Source organism: Symphalangus syndactylus, chromosome 4, assembly GCF_028878055.3.
Source record: "Symphalangus syndactylus isolate Jambi chromosome 4, NHGRI_mSymSyn1-v2.1_pri, whole genome shotgun sequence".
Classification (NCBI taxonomy): domain Eukaryota; kingdom Metazoa; phylum Chordata; class Mammalia; order Primates; family Hylobatidae; genus Symphalangus; species Symphalangus syndactylus.
This window is the reverse complement of record NC_072426.2, coordinates 130690001-130710644: the sequence shown is the minus strand read 5'-3', so window position 1 is coordinate 130710644 and position 20644 is coordinate 130690001. Positions and strand designations below refer to the sequence as shown.

The following is a 20644-nucleotide window of genomic DNA, read 5'->3' as shown; positions in this document are numbered from 1 at the left end:
ACTTCAAAAATCACAAAGTACACTCTAAAAGTGCATATCACAATAAATTGCCTAATATCAATAATAAAAAGGAAAGATGTAAAGCAGTTAGTGAAAGACATACTGCATACAGAGGAACAAAGAAAAGGTGACAGATTTCTCATGAGAAATAATGCAAGTTACAAGACAAGTTGGAATATTATCTTTAATGCACCAAAATGTTTGTATGTCTGTGTGTATATATATGTACATTCCCCTAGAATTTTAAGTCATGGAAATATTGTCTTTCTAAAATTAAGGTAAAATGAAGATGTTTCCAAAATAAAAAGAAGCAGAAATAATTCATTGCTGATGGATCATCACTACAATAAATATTAAAAGAAATACTTTAAATAAAAGTAAAATGATACCAGAGAGAAATCTGGATCTACCCAAAAGAACAGAGAAAATAGTAATTAAAAGGATAAATATGAAGGAATTTTCTTATTATTTAAATATCTTTAAAACATAATTCATTGTGTAAAGCAAATGTAATATCTTTAAAACATAATTCATTGTGTAAGGCAAATGTTGAAATGTAGCATTTATAACATATATAGAACTACAATATATGATAATAACAGCACAAAAATCAGAAGACAAAAAATAATTATACTGTCATTGGGTTATAATTCTATATATGAAAGAGAATATTATCACGTGCATGTAGATTATGATAACTAAAAAATAAACTCTAAAGTGACCCCTACAATAACATAACAAGAGCTTAACTCCCAGAAGTTAAAAAGAAAGTAAAATAGAATCTTCAAATTCCATCTTATGATTTTTATATTCTATATTCTAAAGAAAATGTATATTTATACTAAAGAATATAAGTAATTGAAAAAAGGAAATAAAGAGTATATAACAAATGTAAAGTATATATCAAGATGGTGTATTTGGACTCACCCATATCAATAAACACATTATATGTCTATTTTTACCCCAACTAAAAGACAAAGATTATCAAATTAGATAAATAATTAAGACAACTAGATGATGCCTCCACTGAATTCACTCAGTAATGATACAAATAAGTTAAAAATAAAGTATGGAAAAGATGCAGGCTAACAATAATTAAAGAAAATTAGAGTGGCTATATTAATATCAGACACAATAGAGTAAGAAAAATATATTACCAGGAAGCAAGGAGGTCAATTCATCAAAAGACCCACTGATCATAAATATCTACACACCCAATAACAGAAACCCAAGATACATAAGAAAACCTATAGATCTGTAAGAAGAAATAGAAAATCGATAGTGATAGAGATTTCAACAGTATCATCTCAATAACTGATAAAGCAACTAAACAATTAGTGTAAATATAGATTTGAACAATACCATCAGCCAGCCTAGCCTAAAGGACATTTATAGATCACTCTACTCATTAACTGCAGTATAAATATTCTTTTCAACTGCACCCAGAACATTAAGTGTGATTGACCAAATTCTGGCCCATAAAACAAATCTCTGGTGTGATCTAACAGAAAGATGAGATCTAAGAGACAACAATGTCAGAATGTGAAGAAGTAAGTTCTTGCAGACGTGCTGATGACAGGAAAGATGACCGGGCAGAAGAGTGGGGCCCTCCTCGTCGACTTCCTCCCCCAGCTATTTCAAGAGGCTGAGAAAGAGACCAAGAAAGAGAATGTGAAAAAGAGAAGTCCTCATGGAGAGCTGAGAAAGATAGGGAATCTCCTCGTCGTACTAAAAATGAAACTAATGAAGATGGATGGACCACAGTACATTAAGTCTCAAGATAATGGATTTAAACTGGTGTATTAAGTAGGTACAGTCACATTCTAGGATTATTATACTTGTGCTTCAGTCAATCTAAATTGGATTCTTTAATGTTGTTTCACCATAAAACAAAAAGCACGAACTTGTATTAATCCTATATAATAGACTGATCATGCCCCATATCCACAGGAGGTTGGAAAAACCATGCCATTTTCTGGAACTTAAGGGTGTAGCATTATTTCATTGATCATCTGTTGACAAAAAAAAAAATAAATAAAAATAAAAAATAAATTTAAAATGTGAAACTTCAGGTAATGAGTAACATTTTATCTTTGTATAGAACTGATTTTTTTTTATTTTAAAATATCTGAAATTAATTTGGAATGAAGTAAGTTTCTGTCAAAGAGGTTGTGGAGAAATAGGAACACTTTCACACTGTTGATGAGAGTGTAAAGTAGTTCAACCATTGTGGAAGAGAGTGTGGTGATTCCTCACGGATCTAGAACCAGAAATACCATTTGACCCAGTGATGCCATCACTAGGTATATATCCAAAAGATTATAAATCATGCCACTATAAGGACACATGCACACATATGTTTATTGCTGCACTATTCACAATAGCAAAGACTTGGAACCAACCCAAATGTCCTTCAATGATAGACTGGATTAAGAAAATATGGCACATATACACCATGGAATACTATGCAGCCATAAAAAAGGATGAGTTCATGTCCTTTGTAGGGACATGGATGAAGCTGGAAACCATCATTCTGAGCAAACTATTGCAAGGACAGAAAACCAAACACCACATGATCTCACTCATAGATGGGAATTGAACAATGAGAACACTTGGACACAGGGCGCAGAACATCACACACTGGGGCCTGTTGTGGGGTGGGGGAATGGGGAAGGGATAGCATTAGGAGAAATACGTAATATAAATGACGAGTTAATGGGTGCACCAAACCAACATGGCACATGTATACACAAGTAACAAACCTGTATATTGTGCACATGTACCCTAGAATTAAAGTATAAAAATAAAATAAAAAAAGGAAAGAAAACATATTTGAAGACCCTTTAAAGCAGTGAATCTGAAACAATCTTCACACCTTTAAGTGATTGAAATGTACCCCTTTTAGGTATTTTGAGGTATTCACCATAAACTAAATTTAGAAAGTTTTTAGATTCACTTTAAATAGACATTACAAACATTGGATAGAGTGGGGTTTTTTTAGATTTTACTTGAGAGAAGTTGAGTATAAAGCAATTTGCAGTTGTTATTCTAATGACAAGAATACTTCACAAGTGTAAATCCAAACAGTACAGCTTTTAAATTTTAAAGCATTTGGTAAACTATCGCTGAGTTTTTTTCTGTCCCAATAGCAAACTGCTTTTCCATTAATGGAGAATTCATGACTTTCAAGCATTTTAAACATGACAGTATTTATAAATACATGGTTTGGAGGAATCATTTAAATTCTCTTTCCTAATTTTCTTTCTCTTCAAGATAGATTCTTTCAACAAGTAATTTATAGTAATGACTTTGTTGACTTCAATTTTGGAGTGTAGTAGCTATGTTAAAGATTAACAAATCTCAATATATTTAAAAGAGTTCAAGTCATATCAAGAATGCATTCAAATCACAAATTCAATTTGAATCAGTAACAAAAACATATCTACACAGCCCTCAAACATTCAGACACTAAATACCACACTTCTACATAACCATGAGTCAATAAGTACTCAAAAGAGAAATTAGGAAGTATTTTGAATTGAATAAAAATTAAAACACTACATTTAAATTTTATGTGAAGTTAAAATGGTACTTAGAAGAAAATGTTTAGCATAAAATAATTCATCAGAAGAAAGATCTAAAATTAACGACTGATGATTCTAGTTGAAGAAACAGTAAAAAGAAGAGCAAATGAAGCTAAAAGCAGCAGCAGAAAAAATATAACAAAGGCCAGAATGGTAATCAATGAAATATAAACATAAAAATAATGTTGAATATTCATGGCACTGAAAGATTTTTTGAGAAAATCAATAAAATTGATGATTTCTGTGCATATAGATATGGAATAATAGGTGACAAACTACCAACCTGCCAACATCAGGACTGAGAAAGCTATTGTCCCTATAGTTTTTATAGCTATTAAAATTATAATAAGGAAATAAGATATTCACCTTCATGCCAATAAATACAACAACTTCAGTCAAATGGAAACATTTCATGAAAGACATAAACTACCAAAATGTGCTTAAGAAGTAATAAATTAGTGTAAATAGTCCTATATTTATTGGAATCTTCAGTTACAAATCTCACAAAAAACTCCAGGTGCCAATGGCTTACCCAGATGAATACTACCTAACTTTGCAGCAAGAATTAATATCAACTATATACAAATTCCTCCCCAAAATTGAGGGGGTTAGACTATTACCCATTACCCAACTTATTCTCTGAGGTCAGCATTATTCTGAATCAAAAATTTGATTTAAAAAAATCAAAAAATAAAAATTATAGGACAATATTCCCTATAAACACAGGTACAAAAATTTTAATGCAATTCTGACAAAACTAACCCCCAAACGTATTAAAAATATAATACACCATGACCAAACAGGACTTATTCCTGGAAGGTTAGGACAATTTAACATCAAAACCAATCATATTAACAGACACACAGATATTGACACAATCATATTAACACACGTATACATTTTTGTCTGTTAATATGATTGGTTTTGAGATACACACACACACACACACATTTAAATATGCTAGGTGGTGTATTTCAATTATAGCTTTCCAGTTTTTGTTTTTGATTTTTCTTTCCTCTTTGTGGCAAATGTTTATTGAGGTTCTCTTATGTATCCACCTTAGCTGACTTGGAGGAAGAGCAGAATTCCTGTTATACTGTTGTAAATTGTCCTTAACTATAACTAGTGACAGGATGGAACGTCTCATGTATGGTATGGAATCAGAAAAACTTAATAAACAGCCCATTTACCCTGGCATTCTATGCACTTACTGTTTCATGGAATGTCATTTCAATGTCAGCAGCTGTATTCTCTGTTTTACAGACTTCAGAAAAAAAAAAACTGAAGGAAATTTTAGAAACTTTGGAGAATACTGTTCACTTCTATTTTAAGAGGAATGGAAAATGCTCACACGAAAAAACCTGTTTTGTGCCAGGGAATATTAGGGAATGTTGGATTGGAAAAATATTGTTTTTCCAAATCAATAACTCAACCTTTTAATAAACAGGATCATATTATATTTAGCAATGGAATGACAGTAAAAGCTGCTTAAAGAGAAAGGACCACATTTTATACCACTTTTTATACCTAACGCCAGTAAAAAATAAGCACTTAATAAATGTTGTTCTGCTGACTCTAAGCTGGTTTTTCCCACAGCACCACACTGTCTTCATTGTGGTAGAGAAAATGTATAATTCACATTAATGCAATACCAGTCAGGATATTTTGCTGATTGAAGATAAACATTATTGTGCTTTCTCATTCTTGATAACCTTTTAGTTTATAATATGAAACAATTATGATCTAGATCTATGAACACACAGATTACAACATTTATCTAACAAGTGCAGAGTAATAATGTCAACACTGAAGGCAAAGCTTATTTATCAATTTCTCTGGAGAGATATTAACTATGACCAAGACAATAGACTTCTTCCACCTGAAGTAGAATTACCTGGTGGAAATTGAATAGAAGGATGTATAACAACAATTTTAATTGAACACTTACTAAGTGTCAAGCATAGTGGAAGATTTGTGTATTTATTCATGTTATATTTTTTGACTAGTTACTACTTGTAAGACACTGTCTTTTGTGCCAGAAATACAATGGTGAGTGAGACAGCTCCTTGGTGATCCTATATTCTGGTTGAGGAGGGACAGACAGTTAACAAATAAGTAAATAAATAAGGTTTTTGCAGGCAGGGTTAACTGTCGGGAAGAAAGTAAAACAGGGTCAGTAAAACAGTATATCTATTTATGCAATATCATCACACAGTAACAATGCACCTTTGAAAACTCTCTAGCCAGCTTTGACCCTCCAGTAGAGAATGACTGGAGTAGCTGTTCTAAATTAGAAGGAGGGGAGGAGGAAAGCCTAAATGATAAGGAAAGGCTGGAGGGAACATTTATGGGAAGCTGTTTCTTTTTCTTTTTTTTTTTTTTTTTTTTTTTTGAGACGGAGTCTTGCTCTGTCGCCCAGGCTGTAGTGCAGTGGCGGGATCTCGGCTCACTGCAAGCTCCGCCTCCCAGGTTCACGCCATTCTCCTGCCTCAGCCTCCCGAGTAGCAAGCAAAGGAATCAGTGTGGGCAGAGGCCCTAAGGCGATCAGAGTTTGGCCCCCTCATGGGAAGGCAGCCAGAGGTCAGTGTGACAGGATCAGAGTGAGTGAGGGGAAAAGCCACACGGAAGGAATCAGACTCTTCCCATAGAGGAGGAAGGAGGGCAAGGAGATGCAGAATCTTGTAAGCCATGAGAGAAAGTCGGGATTTATTCTGAATAAGATGAAATTTACCCGAGGGTTTTAAGCAGAGAATAAGTGGGATATTTTATCTGTTTTTTTTTTTCATTTTTCATTTTTATTTTTATTTTTTGAGATGGAGTCTCACTCTGTTGCCCATGCTGGAGTGTAATGGCCTGATCTCAGCTCACTGCAACCTCTGCCTCCCATGTTCAAGCGATTCTTCCACCTCAGCCTCCGGAGTAGCTTGGATTAGAGGCACCTGTTATCATGCCCGGCTAATTTTTGTACTTTTGTAGAGATGGGTTTTCACTATGTTGGCCAGGTTGATCTTGAACTCCTGACATCAGGTGATCCACCCACCTCCACCTCTCAAAGTGCTCGGATTACAGGCGTGAGCCACCGCACCCGGCCTCTTTATCTGTATTTTTGAGATCCTTCTGGCTACTCTGGAGATCTTACATAAAATGCCAAGACTGAGCAAGCAAGAGTAAAAGCAGGGTGACCACTTAAGGGGCTAATTAATTACTTCAGGTGAGAAATGATGCCTGTTGGATTAACACAATAACACAGATTTGATGAAGGGGGGTGGGTGGATTTGGAAAATATCTTGAAGGTCAAGCGGATAGTACTGGTTAACTTGTTGGATTTAGGAACTAGAAGATTAGAGGAGAAGAGGAGTCAAGAATAACACCTCAATTTGTAGCTTAGTTGTTATTGGTGCTGCATAATATTTATTTCTCATCATAAGCTTGCCAGATAGGTATGAAAATTCTAGTGTCACAGATGATGAAAGTGATGTTTGGCTAGAGAAGGAACTTGCCCCAAATCCCACTGCTAGGGAATGGTAGAAGATTTAAGTCAAAAGAACAGGATATTTCTTTTTTCTTTTTTTTTTGAGACAGAATCTCACTCTGTTGCCCAGGCTAGAGTGCAATGGCACGATCTCTGCTCACTGCAACTTCCCCCTCCTGGGTTCAAGCGTTTCTCCTGCCTCAGCCTCCCAAAGTGCTTGGATTACAGGCGTGAGCCCCCATGCCTGGCAAGAACAGTATATTTCTTTATACAATATCATCACACTTGGTAACCTTGCACCTTTAAAAATTTCTTAGCCAGATTTGACAAGATTATAAAGCAAAAGCCCAAAAGCACAAGCTGAGCTTCAGAGCATCTGGTAGCCACAAATTAGAACTGGAAGGAATATCTAACACCAACTTAATAACAATCCACGAAAAGCACCAATTTATTCTACTCAACCCTGACTCCACTTGAGAATTTCAGCTCATGGGGGACTCACAGCATTCCCTCAGCGTTATTAAAGCCCAATTAAAATATTTGAAGTTAGAATTGTTTCCTCAAAAGAAAAGATCCTAGGTCACTGTATTGTGTACTGTGTTTTGGAATAAAAAACTTGATGTTTTGAGTTGGATTTTTTTTTTTTTTTTTTGAAACGGAGTCTAGCTCTGTCACTTGGGCTGGAGTGCAATGGTGTGATCTCGGCTCACTGCAAACTCCACCTCCCGGGTTCACACAATTCTTGTGCCTAAGCCTCCCAAGGAGCTGGGATTACAGGCACATGCCACCATGCCCAACTAATTTTTGTATTTTTAGTAGAGACGTGGTTTCACCATGCTGGCCAGGCTGGTCTGGAACTCCTGACCTCAGGTGATCCACCCACCTCAGCCTCTCGAAGTGTTGGGATTACAGGCGTGAGCCACTGTGCCTGGCCAGGATAATTTTCTTAATAGCAGATACACTTTTGAAACTATTTTTTTCTACAGGTAGCATGAGTTAAGAAAAAGATTACATGAATGCTTGACCAAAAAAATCAGTAACTCTTTCCATTGTAAAGTCTAATATTGGCCATTACATCAATTCTAAAACTATTAATAGTGCTTAGTGCTCTTCTATGAGACTTCATTGGAGTCTGGTCTTTCCAGTGCCAAAAATAAAAACAGGAAGAGTGGTAAACAGATGCCATTGCTTGTTGTGCATCTTGACTTGGGAAATCAGTGATTATGTCAGGTTCTATGAACACCTTTCTTTGTCTTCCCATCATAAGCAAAGGGGAAGGCTGACAATGATGTAACTTCTGAAACAAGTCAAAGAAAGAAACCGCAACTGCAGAAAGGCTGCAAAACCTATTCCAGGAATATCTGATTAAATTGCTAAAAATAAATAAGAGTAAAAAGAGCTATGTTTAAAAACTAATTAATAATTAAAAAAAAAATCTTTTCTGACTGATGCCTTCCTGCCCACTGAATTTCCAAGTGTTTCAACATCTGTTTCACAAAGAGATTCAATTAATTCAAGTTTAGCTTGGCAGGAAAAAGAGTCTCTATTCTTTGGACAATAATTCCCCTAAAACAGTAATAATCATTGGTTAGTAAAACCATAGTCTTCATCATCTATGTCCTGAATTATACAATTTTAACTCAAAGAAAAGGAATGTAGGATATATCATATCATCTAAAATGTGTGATAGCAGAGAATTTCTTTGGCATAAGTAAAGCTCTATGCTGTTTTAAACAGCTTTGTAAAGATGTCCTCAGATGCATACTTTAAAAGGAGTTTTCGGGCTGCAGCTAATTTTCCTTTTCATTATCTCTATAAATTTAAGAAAAATGTAGCACAAAGGAACATTATAATGATGTGTGGTTTTTGTGGTAAATGTTGGGCAGAAAAATCTGTAAATTAACGAAGGAAGCTCTTAGCTATTATTGTAAAACTGTAATTTGGTTTCATGAAATATAAATCATAGACTAAAAAAGAAGCAAGGACATTAAATATGTCAAGAAATACCAATCAAAGATGTAGACAATGACTTAGGTAAATTTATATTCAGAGAAATATTATTAATAATATCATAAATGTAGAGCCTACATGCTTAGTAATAAGAAAATAGTTACGTAAATGTAGCATTTGTAAGTCCTTAAAATAAATTTTCACAGACTAATGATACAGTATTCAAAAATGCTCACATTATAAACTGACATGGTACAACACAAGGCAACATAGGTTGATCAATTATTACCTTAGGCCAAGCACTGTGTTATCTCTATTTAAGAAATAGATACTCCATTTTCCTGATGTGGAAATAGGGGAGAGAGTAAACAAATTCCCAACTAACACATAATAGGTTGTAGAGCACCTATTTGATTCGAACCTGATGTGTCTCCTTCCATATCTCATGCTCTTAACCATGGTTCAACTGTGTTTGCAACAAATTGTTGCAAATACTCAGCTTAATTATCTTTAGAGTGATCGTTTCCCTTTTTGTTGTTGTTTATTGCTCTCATGGTAGTATGAAGTGAACAAAGCACTCAGAACCAGTGTCATTCCATACAGAATCTTAGATAAGATACTCATTCTAATTCTGATGGGTTCAGAAATGTGCTGTTCTGGTATCTTAAGGACATAAGATATTAGGGCTTTGCAAAACTCCTGTTTCAGTGACTATGACACTATGTAAGCAATGGCTTCCTGACTTTTTAAATTCTGAGTTCCTACACTGTATCTTTGCACATTTGGTCCTTGTTTTAGGTACTCACTGAGTAATGAAAGCATGATATTCAATGTGCTTTATTTCTACATGTCTAGATGGGCATCTAAGGGGATATTAACTTTGCCTCTTTTTCTGTCTGACCAGCTTCGGCATATGCGGTTTAGCATAGAAGTTACCTGCTATAAGGAATTCCATAACCTTCATTTTCTCTAATACTCTATTAAAAATTAAACTGACTACACCAAACTCTCTTGATTTTGTTCCAACTTCACTGGCTGCTCCTTCTCTGTCTTCTTCACTGATTTCTCCTCATTTCCCCGCTTCTAGATACTACAGTGTCCGGGAACCAACACTTAGAAGTTTTGGTGGTGTTTTATCCAATCTTGTTGTTATAAATGCAATCTCTGTGCTGAGGACTCTCTAAATTTATGTCTTAAGATGAGTGTATCCAAGTGCCCGCTTGACTGTCTCACTTGCCAGTCTAAATAACTATTTCAAATTTCTTTCAAAACAAAATAAACCTAGATTTTCTACCCCATCCAATAAATAAAATCAAACAAACAAACAAACAAAACAAGCCTTTTCCTGCCCCCCCCCCCCCGCCATTTCTAATCTCAGTAAATAGCACCACGGTTTGCCTACTGTCTGTCGGTCTATACTCTCACATGCAATCTATCATTGCATCCTTTAGGATTTCTGCTAAAAGTTTAGGTCACCCACTTCTCACACCACTCCAGGTGTCATCTCTCACCTGGACTTTGAGTATAGCTTCTACCTTCTTCTTTTCTTCATATTCCTCTGTGGTCTAGTTCCTTGATGAAGCAACGTGTTTTATACTGCCAGATTTGCTGGTTTCAATGACCAGCTCAAACATCACCAGCTCTGTGACCATAGAGTCATATAATTTTTGCATCTAAGTTTCTTCATTTGTTAAATAAGAGGAATATAATATACCTTAGAGTTGGCAGAGTTGATCTAAGGATGATACACATTATTCAAGATAAAATTGTTTTGCACAGTGTTTGCACACAGTAACATTCAGTGAAGGTTAGTTATTTTTTCAACCACAGCCAATTTTAATGCATAAATTAGGTCATGTCATTTTCTTATTCCAAACTCTTTATTGACATTATCACATTTGAATAAAATGTAAAGTCCTTAACATGACCCAAAACTCTAAAAGATCTAGACCTTTGGAACTCCTGACTCTATTTCTAACTACTATCTTCTAGCTTACTGTGTTCAAGCCACTGGCTTTTCTAAATTGTCTAAGCTATTTCAGCTCCAGTGATTTATGTAAATTTCTATTCAGAGAAATATTACTACTATATACTTCCATGTGCCTCTCATTTCTACTCTCTTCACTCAGATATTCAAAAAACTTTCTCCTTTCATATACGTTTCTGTTCAAATTTTACCCATACTTCAGGGTGATATATTTTCCCTGACCTCCCTGTCAGAAATAATACCTTATCCATCTATACGTCTTTACTTTGCTTTTTTCACTTCATAGTACTCAGAATATCCTGATACGTATTTTTTTGCCCATTTGTTTATTGCCAGTCTCCTTGAAAAGAGAGTAATCTGAATGAAAATAAAGACTTATTTCATTAAGACTTGTTTACTTCTCTAACCCCATTATCTGAACAATGCTTGGTGTTAATAACAGGTATTCAATAAATATTTGGTGAATGAAGGATTACATTACATATAATAATCTTTTTACATGTCTGTCTCCATCAATAGACTTCAGCCTTTTTCCATTGTTTGATGCATAATGGATACAATAAATATTTATGAGTGAGAAATAATGAATGAATGAATGAATGAACATCATGTAATTCGAAAACCATCCCCAAGGGGATGAACTAGGGAAGGTGTGATGCACAGGCAACTCTTTACACCTGGAAAAACAAACAAATGTGACTAATGAAGAGTGGATAGGGAACATGCCCAGATTCATGCAGGGATCTACAAAGGGTCAGAACCAGAAGTGGAGCCAGCTCTTTGGCCTCCAGCCCCTGATCTTTCTATTGTATCATATGCAATTTTTACTGGGAAGATAATGAATTCAGTTTTAAAGCCTGTTCAGGTTGAGTCCCTGTGGAGATTTCTAGATGCAGTTGAGACTAAGGATAAACTATGTAATCTCTTTTTACCTCCATTTATTTAAGGTACAATAGAGATAATGATAATATTGATTGCATTTCATTTCTGTGTTAAACGCATTAATATATGTAAAATCTAAAATAGTGGCTGGCATCTAACAGATTTTCAATTACTATTAGTCATTATTATTAATAATATTAATTATATTAACAATAAGTTACTGAACAGTTGAATATACAAGTCTGGAACTGAGGAAAATGGCCAGGGCTGTGCACATACATTTGAGAAAACTCAGCATAAGATGATAATTAAATCCATAGGAAAAAATGGTTTTCCTACGAGATAGAGAGTGCAATTTGAAAAGAGTTGAGCTAGAATGAAAAATATCTCCCAGGAATATCTATGTTCACATTATAAGTAGTGAGAGTTGACTCAGTGGGGGCGGCTAAGGAGAAATTGCAACAATATGGCCATTTTGAAAGGAAGTCATTAGAAATATTCCTAAAGAAAATTAACTTCATTTAGTTAGACGATATTTTCCAGGAATCTGGCCATAAAATACAACTTTTTTTTTTAAAAAAAAAGCAGCCCTACATAAAAATAATGTGCTATAAAAAATTACTGTGAAGGAGACAATTTATGTTTAATTGCACCTTATTTTCTTAGCAATTCTACTCCAGCACCAAACTCAGCAAAGCAAAAGCTCTGCAGTTAACATGATACACTCTTTCTACATGGCAGGTTAGCAGTTCTCCATTATTACTGGAGCACATTTGTCAGAGATCTCACTCTAGCCCAAATGACTTATTAGAGCAGTCTTCCAACTACACCTACTACTATCCCATGGGGACTTCACTAAATAGCATTTTCTCCACTTCATTATACATTCGGTGATGTTTTCCAGTGATGTATGAGTGCTTGTTACAAATCTATACCCTGGGCGCCTGTCTGCTGTTTGGTGTGTCAACACTTTTTTTTATTTTTAGAACTTTTTTTATCTGATAGCATTTATATAGTGACCCATCTCTTTTCATGTGAAGGTTACAAGTGCTAACTCTGCTACCCTCAAACCCAGGTACAAAACCTTGTTCTTCGTTTTACTATCCATGTGATTTTGAGCAAATTATCTAACCTCTCTATGCCTTTGTGCCTCCAATTCCTTATTTGTAAAATGAAGATTATAACAATAGTGTGTTCTTCATAATGTGATGCCTGACATAATATGTGCTTTGTAATTATATGTTATTATTATCATTCCCAAAACCTGTCAGGTACTTGATGATAAATAAGACATATTTATTCTCTGCTTCAGGAGGCTTGCACTGTAATAAAGGAATTTGATGTTTAAGCAAACCACTAGAGTACAGCATCATTGCTCCTTTAGAGGGATTTCCACCAGGTACAGCATTTGAACAATGAAAAATATTTAATTAGCTTTGCTTAGGGTAGAGTGAGTGTGGGAGATACAGGTGAGGTGTCACAAGAAAACAAAACATTAACATGCTGTTTGAGAGATTACTAGACTTTTGCTCAATCATATATAGGAAAGATTTTTATAGGGTTTAATGATAAGGAAGAGGAAATTAAAAGATCAAACAACCATTGTCATGTCAATGCCTATAAGTGAAAGCTGGCCAGATTGATAAGACAAAATTATAGGAAAAATAAGTGTGTAACAGAGGAAGTAAAAATAGTAAATGCTAACATTAAATAAGTGTTATGCTTGTGAAAATATTTTCTGGTTTTGCCATTGTATTGGGAACGATGATATGACAATAGGAATAATGTGGTGATGTGTGAATAATGACTAAAAACCTAAGAATCCAATATGAAAGTGCTTTGAAATTTACATACTCCTGTATGATAGTATTAAATTTTAATGTGAAGTTTTGTGTAAACTCTAAGCCCAGATATTACCATTTTATAATCAAATAGAGTTAAAAGCCACTATCTTTATAAACATCTGAAACATGAAAATGCATATTTGATGTTGCATACTTTGATTTTAACTAATTCATATTTTTATTTGCAAAACGTTTGCACATTTTCTAGAAGCAAATTAATATATAATAATGACAACTTGCATTTGTCTTATAATCTAACTTTTTTAAAAAAAGGTTTTAGGACAACAGTTAAGCAAAAATGGACATGTATCTTTCTTTTCTAATTGCTAATTGAGTAATTAATTATGTTTTCATCATAAACATTTAGGATATTAATACAAATAAATGTCATTACTTACTAAAAATATATAGCAATAATATTTAACATTGTCATGATGTTTCTACAGTCATTTTTATGATACTATATCCTACTCAGAGTAAGAAAAGTTTCTGGATACAAATTGAATTGCAAGAGTGTATCCTAATTCAAAAGGTAAGGCATCATTTACAGGGGGAAAAAACCCATGTTCCTCTGAACAGAGCATTCCTACTTTCCTCACATATAGCTGTTTCTATGTTAACAAAGAGATTTTATCTGATAAAGGAAAAAAAAGTATTCAAATAGAGAATCATATCTGAGATACAATCTTCGTTTGTCATTTACTAGCTATGTCCTGTTTGCCAATGGCTTAGTCTTTCCAAGCCTTGGGAAGTATCTCATCAGGGAAAGTGGTGTCCTGAAGATGATCATGACACTTTGAAAATTATATTGATAACTTACTAAACTTTGATGTTAGAAACTGTATTTAGATATTTGAGGCATATACTTTTTTCTGATTTCCAGAAAACTATTTCTGAAATTGAAGTGTAATTTTATTTCCCACAAGTTGTTGTTTTTCTGATGAAATAAATGCAAAAGATTTGCACACAATTTAAACTTGATTCCAAAAGACTTTCCCATGTGGAAATGCTTGATAACTAATTATGAATGGCAGATCTTGGAAATTTAATTTTGGTGAAGCAAGTCCTTTAAAATAAATTTCACATAAAAACAGCAAGGCATAATTTTGGGCTCAAGTTTAAGTTACTTTGACTCATATATCCAACCTAAGAGTGGCTGATTAATTTCTTCTAAAAACCTTTTAAAAATATCCATAAATGTATTCCAATTTATCTAGTGTTTTTTGCACTACAAACTCATAAGTTAACAATTTTATAAATAATTATCAGAGTAAATGCTACAGAGAATGTGGATTTTTTAATACACACGTGAACACACACACACACAGAAACACGAACAACATTAAATAAAAATGAACAGATATGTTTATCTCTTTAACACAAATAGCTGACAAGATAATGTACATAAAACAGACGTGAAAACCTTTTAAGATACATACTAAATATGATTATAAAGCCAGGAATGCATTTTAAGTTAAAAAGAACCCCAAATAGACATGACAGCTGAACAGTAATCACCCACATTATCTCTCACTGTGAACTAAGGCACATATTTGCAAGAAGGATGTGCAAAGTTCGATATGTTGTCTATGATCTAGGAATCATGTAAAATTAACTGTTACATGTGATTGCAACCCATGACTTAGACTTCAGTAAAACTATTCTCTAATTGATAACCAGTCAAACGGGGTTCAATTTGTAGGGGTGGTGAAGTAGAAGGCATAGGCAAAGCAAGAATACATAGTTCATAGTACAACATATTTCCATTTTCTACATAATGGTTTCAAGAAACTTTCAAATCTTTTCATGAGGCGATTTCCTTTAAAATCTGTAAATATTTACACAAAAGTGCCTTCAGATATGAGTCAACTATACTCAATAGCTAAAATCATAAAATTCCAGTGAGCACAGTGAGCACACATTTCTTATACCACAAAATTCTTGACCATAAGAAGCTGGGGAAAAAATGTGATTTATATACATAAAACCTCTAAATTTAATATAAATAGTAAAATAAAACTAGAAAATATACATCTATTAATTTATACCTGGTTTTGATTCTGATACTTATCAAATGAATTTCCTTACCTATTAATATTAGCAATATAATGAGTGATAGTAATCAAAATATAACATATATGTTCCTAAACACAAAATATGTTTTTCTTTTTTTTACAAAATTTAATAGAACTTCGAATTTTCCCCGAGGCTATCCCATCTGAAATAAACTACCCTCATGGAATTTAGGTGTGATTTAGTGTAAATATTTAAATAAAAATAAATATTGACAAATAGTGATATTCACATTAAACATTTTCTGGTATAAATTCTGAATTGGTAGGATCTTGGTTGAAAAATTACCAGATTTTTAAAAATAAATATATACACATATATTTACTTAAGATATATATGTATATATTTATAAAGATACATATATTCTTTAATTTTTGTTGCCATTTGTATATAAGATGCTGTTTAGCTGCTAAGCAAAAATACTTAGAATGTTTTTTGAATTAACACTCATACAAAGAAATAGATACTAGATATACATACATAAGCTATACAGGTGGCAGAGATTTAGAATTACCAAACTCTGATATTTGTTAATGGATTTAATTAGACTCTTTGAGAATAGAGATAAAAATATTGAATGAATGGCAAATAAATTTATAGACATACAATTTACACAATCTAAGATTTGTATAAGAAAAGAAACTATGAGTCCATATTTAAGACTGTTGAGGAATGCTATCAGATATCTGCTCTAAATTAAAGTTTGAATGTCTTCAGTTAAAAATTGTTGGACAGAAAATATCAAACTATTGTCACAGACTAATCCAAGTAATCATAATATTATTTCTGCATGAATGGGATCAAAGAACTACATCCTTTTATGAAAATATAACACTTAATCCTCAGAATAGAGGCTTCAAATTTAGCCCTTACCTTGGCCAATATTTATATAGGAAGAAATTCAATAAATATTGTCAGATGGAATAAATAATTAATAAATGAAAGTTACAGGATAGAACAGTTTTACTAATGCTTTGAGATGATAAAATAAAATCTTATCTGGATACCAAAAACATTTTCTGCACCAAGTGGCACTCCAATCATGAACCCATTTCTTCAAACGATTATTTTTAAAAGATACAATGTTGCATCCTATCTTTAATAATCATATCAAATTCCCTTTCATCATTCCAGTGAGACAGTCCTAGTGTCCAAATACTCCAGTTGAGGAGACAAAGGGAAGCATAAGAAAAAGGGAAGGTAAAGCTAGAATCCTGGTTTTGACTACCTCCCAAGACTTAATCCACACCCCCACATTACAATTTACAGTAAAATGAAATTGGCACATTAACCTGAAAGGGAAAAAAAAAGAAAGAAAAATGACCAAATTCATTCAGTGAATTCAGGCATATCCAATGAAGTAATAGTGAGTTTATGCATATCGAAAAAGCAATTTGGCTCTCAAATAGCAAAATTTACTTAATACCTAGTGGGAAAAAAGGCAGTTAAGGAATAATCTGGAAGTGCTTGAGAATGAAATTAAAATGGAGAATTGGCTTGTGCTCAGTGTCAAGTGGCTTTGAAAGAGAATTCTGATAAGCAAACAGTCAAATAGAGTTCTCATTCTTCCTGTGTCATAGAAGAGACCCTTGTTTCCTACAGAAACTCTATAAATTGTGGAACTCTGTAAATACATGGAGGAATATAACAAATTGGCAATTATGGAATCAGAATATGTGAGAAATGCTGAAATAGAGCTTAACAAGAAATTTTATTTCACAAGAGAAATCCTTAGTCATTTATTATAGTTATTAAGCAGACTCTGAAACTGTCAGTCATGTCTTTGATAAAATGAACTGCATTCCAAGTGCCCACAAAGCAAAATCTGTTACAATAAGCAAGCTAGAAATAGATGGAATAACATGAAAAAAAAGCAAAATGAATGAAACTACAAAATGAGATACCATTTAAAGTATAATAGGTATAAAAATGGCAGTAGTATTTAAGGGCAAGAAGAGAACATAAAATGGTAAAGCAAGAAGAGATGAATAGAGACAGGGTATAAAACACATACACAGATTCTTATGAACTGGATTTACTCTAGGCACTTTTCTATATTCACTGGATCTTAGACCTTTTGTTTTAGTCCCCCTGTTTAAATATCATCATGCTTACATAAGTATGTTTGAACCTCTCTGTACTTAGAGTGCCATATGCTGTCTATGTTTTGTTTTAAAACACATAAATAGAGAAGGTATAATTTCCTGATTAGTAGCTAATAGAATTTCTGTTCTCATGGTCTTGCCAAAACAACACATTAAGAGAATGAATCCCTTCCTACTTAAAAGGTGATACAACTTTTACAAACCTTTTAATGCATTTCCAAATTTTCATTCAGAATATCATGATGATTCACTTATACTTACCCATCTTTTATGTTGGTGATTAAAAATAAACCTATTTTAAGTATGAGAACTCTTTGCACAAAATTTGCTCTATTTTTAAACACATGTTTATATTATTATGATATTTCCTTTAATAAGCTTGTTGAGAGTACATATAAAATTTGTGAAATGTAACCAAAATACTCTCTGAAGCCCATAGAATATTATTATTTATAATCATACATTATCAATTAAGATTGATAATAATGAAAACTTTTGTGGCTAAGTCAATCAAACCACTTACTTCAAAAAGAAATATATAATCAGTTTTATCCAGCAGAAAAAATGTAAATATCCAGAAATACATTCTAACCTAGAAGTAATTCTTGACTTACTTGTTTAAACTTTCTAGACCGGTACCTATAGGAAATGATGAGATTGAGAGTAGAAGAAAGGGGAGAAATCATATTTTGCCATATTCTAATTAATTTCAACAAATGTTGTTTAAATGATATTGTTAAGGTGTTGTATTGGAAATCATCCTGTAGCTTTCTTATATTGCTAATGCTTCCCTTCATTTTTCCTATTTGCTACCATGACCACCAAAATATTTAAATTATCTGCAGATTTGAAAATTAAGATCTCCAACTGTTATCTTAAGCAGATTCATTGGTATATTTATGTATGAAACATTAAATCTATTAAAATCTATAAAATTAAAAGATATTAATGTGTAACTTTGAAAAACTATAGTGTCTTAATAATTTTTGAATATTTGTGAATAGAATTACCTGAAAAATGATTATCTTTGTAAAAAAAACAATGCGGCAAGAATTTTAGCTTCTCATTAACACTCTCTTTCAGCACAATACTGAAAGAACACCTTTTTGTAAACACATTATGGAATTTTTAAAGTAAGTCACCTTTCTGCTCTTTAATGTGGCTATCACAGCAGCTGAACGGATAACATCCAATGGGATGGTTGGTGATGGTATTGCCTGATCTTGTAGTAGCAGGGTATATCTACAATAAAATGAGTAATATAATTCATAGCCATATTCCTACATACATGTGAAGCACTTAATGAGTGTAGGTATGAACGACCTGAATTGTTAATTATTTTAGCTTACAAAAAAGTTATTTTTATTCTGTTAACTTTGTACCTAGCTGATAAATAAATTGAGCAAAGATGTCCTCGTTCAGTAAGAACAGTTGGGCTTGTTTGGGAATAAACTTAAATACACTTTCTGGTCTCACTGTTATTAGTTTGAAGTACTATTAAGTAAAAAAAATAAAGATCTTTGCCTTTTGTAAGAACATGTTTTATGTATGATTGAAGTTTTTACAACACTCCGGAAAAGCCATCCGATGTTAGATTTAAAAATAAAATCGAAAGCATTTTCTGACATAGTACACATGAAAAATTGGAAATTCCAATATCTTCAATAGAGGTTATAGAAAGTGCATGTCTTCTTGGAGTTTGACACCCACTTTACACAGCAGAAAATAAGGTACTATACTGTAAACAAAAAAGTACAGTAAAGGACAATTGTAAATTTACATAAGAATAGTTCATAAACATTTTGGTCTTTCCATAACAGTTTTTATATAAAATGAATAAAAAAACCTTTAGACAGCTGTCATCACTCTTGTTTGACCACTTTTCACTTATATGCACACAGACATATTTATATAGCAATATATTGATGCACCGTTACATGGATATTAAACTATGAGTACTGCTTGTAACTGAGATGTGCATTATCCAATCAACATTATCCATAGTTGAAATACTCTTACATTATGTATTCTTGTCATGTTGTATCTATAAAAACATGAAAATATAACTTTACATTATTTCAATTATTTACATTAGTTCAAGCTTGACAGAGAAAAATTGATAAGCTACAATTTTTAGAAGAGTAGGCCCAGAGGTACAATAAATAGCATTGATTGTATATAGTCATTTCTTTTTCATTTTTAAAAACTCATTTTAAGTACAATATGGAAACAATTAGTCTGCAATTTGGTCATTCTAGCACTTATTATTAAAACTTAAAATGCACCTCCAGCATTCCTGATGAGGAGAAATGCACTAAAATTATATTGTATTACCTTAGGACATGTGATTAGGGACAGCCAAATTTAGTGAAGAATATCATGATACCACATGCCTCCATGTTCAATGCAAGTGGTTACTGTTAAACCCTACATTTCTCCTTCCCTTCTATGAAATACAATAAGCAAGAATGTTTTAAAAGCACTTTGCAAAATACCAAGTGCTACACAAAGGCTTTCTTCCAGAAATAACAAGAATACAAATATTAAAAATAACTATTGGGTGTCAATAATCATTCAAAATCCTAAATTAATTAAACTTGGGGGGCTTTAATGGAAATAAGAGGTATTTTATGAAGGGAAAGATAGATCCTTTAAATTCATTAACTAGATAAATATAGGCTCTTTAGTCAAAAGTTACAGAAATGTGACATTTTATCCACACTGGGCATATTAAAATAGCCATTCCA

At 33.0% G+C, this 20644-nt stretch overlaps 1 protein-coding gene and 1 long non-coding RNA gene across 3 annotated transcripts in view; one reads left to right on the top strand and one right to left on the bottom strand.

The window, feature by feature from the left end:
• LOC134736509 (uncharacterized) overlaps nucleotides 1-20644 on the top strand; it is a 92739-nt gene that overhangs the window by 31081 nt on the left and 41014 nt on the right. The window lies entirely within an intron of this gene.
• Nucleotides 19417-20644, bottom strand: part of GRIA2 (glutamate ionotropic receptor AMPA type subunit 2) — a 140309-nt gene continuing 139081 nt past the window's right edge. For both annotated transcript variants that reach the window (XM_055276233.2, XM_055276231.2), the window contains exon 16: nucleotides 19417-20644. This exon is cut by the window's right edge and continues 1405 nt beyond it. The gene's annotated coding sequence lies outside the window, so the exon portion shown is untranslated.